This window comes from Myotis davidii, unplaced genomic scaffold (genome assembly GCF_000327345.1).
Source record: "Myotis davidii unplaced genomic scaffold, ASM32734v1 scaffold980, whole genome shotgun sequence".
NCBI lineage: Eukaryota > Metazoa > Chordata > Mammalia > Chiroptera > Vespertilionidae > Myotis > Myotis davidii.
Window position 1 is genome coordinate 282477 of NW_006292236.1, and position 2377 is coordinate 284853.

A 2377-nucleotide genomic window follows, 5' to 3' on the forward strand; every position below is an offset into this window, starting at 1 on the left:
TTGTATTTTGTGTTCTTTCTTTTTTCCTAAACAATCAGACACATTTATATTATTAAATTTTTCCCAAAGCATTGTTTTTCATTGTTGCTTAATTCATCATATGAATGTGCCATAATCCATTGACTTGTTTCCAGTTTTAGACATTTAGATCATTTCCTGTTTTGTGTTGCTTTGTTTGCTATGAATAATTGTATTAAGTACATTGATGTATGTAAATTTTAATATTAAAAATTAATTCACCAGATGGACTGATAGATGTTGGATTGGTAGGTCCAAGAATAAGTCTACTTTAGGTTCTAAATACATAAGGCCAGTTGCTTCCTAGAAGAGTTGAATCAAATTACATTCTCACCAGCAGAAGGTATTTTGTGCCTCAGCATTGTTTTATTATTGCAATTTTATATATGGCAATATATTTTCCTTTTCCTATATTTATCTCTTGTGAATTTCTTTTCCTCTATGTAGTCTTCTGTATATTCTTTTTTGGAAAGAAATATTTTTAAAAGAGAATAAAAATAAGGCTAAATAGTTTTGGTCACAAACCTGTTGGATAAGAATATTTAAAGGCAAACATATCTGAGGAACCAAACATGATATAAAATAATCATTAGTATACATACTGATCTGTTGATACAGGAAATAGTATTCCCTCTGACATTACTAGTAGCATCAGTTTCTTGTTTTATATTTTTCTTTTACTTCTAAGGATAATTTAAGTGTCTTTGTAATAAGGAACTCATTGATAGCATAGTCAAGTATAGTGAATGGGAATTAGGTAGAATCCATTCTCTGTCACCGGTGTTCTTTTTGCTATGTTTTGTGTTCATATTTAAGAACAGAGATCCGTGTCAGTTCTCTGAAGAGAAAAATTATGACATCATAGACTATATACACTATTCATGTCAAAACACAATTTTACTTGCATTTTATAGCTTGCTTTAGCATTCTTTTGGAAATGAATTCTCCCAGAAGACCTAATTGCCATCTTATTAATGAGTCTGTGTGTTTTGTTACCATTTACTATTCTAGCAGTTCTTTTTAAAATTTGTCTTTATTTTTGAAAGTATTACAGATATCCCCTTTTCCCCCCATTGACCTCCCTCCTCCTAGGCCTTCACACTGTGGTCTGTGTTCATGGGGGGGTCTGTGCATGGGTTATGCATATATGCATATAAGTTCTTTAGTTAATCTCTTCCTGCTCTTGGGTCATCTTAATCTTCTGATTGCCTGACTCAAGGCTCCTGTGTAGCTTCTGTGTGGTCATAAGAAGAGTCTGGGGGGAAGAAATCTTAAAGTGCTGGAACCACACTCCCTCCCACAACCCTCCTTTTGGAATTTCACAGCAGATTAGAGGCACTAAGAAATCCTGGAGTAACAAAGCTTTGAGAAAAATGTCTGCCTATACTTTGGTTTTGTGCAGGGTTGTGTACTATAGACAGCCTTGCTTCCCAATGAACGGGGTATTCCATCATTTTCCAAGTCCTGGTACTGTTTGTTATACTTTCTGAGGTTGCCCCTTGGGGAAAGTTTGAAAGAATGTACTAATTATGTTATCTGGTTCTAGGCCTTTTTTCAGGTAATTCTTTGATGAAATTTTCAGCATCTTTTGGCATACTTCTTTTCTGCTTGGCATACTTCTTGAGCTAATATAGGTAGTTCATATTTTTTCTGAATGTGGTCTATTTTAAGATTTTTCAATTTATATCATTCTGTTGTGTTTTTTAAAAGCTGTCTTTTAACTTATTTTATATCCCTTTTATCATATACTAGAGGCCTGGTACACGAAAATCGTGCACTTCAGGGATGGTGGTGGTCACGCAGCCCGGCTTGCAAGAGAGCACAGGCCAGGCCGAGGGACCCCACCAGTGCACAATTGAGGCTGGGGAGGGATGCGGGAGGTTGGCCAGCCGGGGAGGGACTGCAGGAGGGCCCAGGGCATGTCTGGCTAATCTCACTCAGTCCTGATCAGCTGGAACCCAGCAGCAAGCTAACCTACTGGTCAGAGTGTCTGGCCCCGGTGATCAGTGCACATAGCAACTGGTCGGCCGGTCGACTGTCTGCCCCCTGATGGTGAGTGCACGCCATAGCAAGCAATTGAGTGGCCTTACCATGTCATTAGCATATTATGCTTTGATTGGTTGAATGGCCGACTGGACAACCGGACACTCAGCATATTAGGCTTTTATTATATAGAACTAGAGGCCCGGTGCACAAAAATTTGTGCACTCGGGAGGGTTGGGGGGGGTCCCTCAGCCCGGCCTGTGCCCTCTCGCAGTCTGGGACCCATCGGGAGATAACGACCTACTGGCTTAGGCCTGCTCCCGGGTGGCAGAGGGCAGGCCTAATCCCTAGGTGCCGCGCCTGGTCAGGCTCAGAG

At 39.9% G+C, this 2377-nt stretch overlaps 1 long non-coding RNA gene across 1 annotated transcript in view; it reads left to right on the forward strand.

The window, feature by feature from the left end:
• Positions 1–2377, forward strand: part of LOC107183388 — a 19000-nt gene that overhangs the window by 788 nt on the left and 15835 nt on the right. The gene's annotated exons all lie outside the window — the stretch shown is intronic.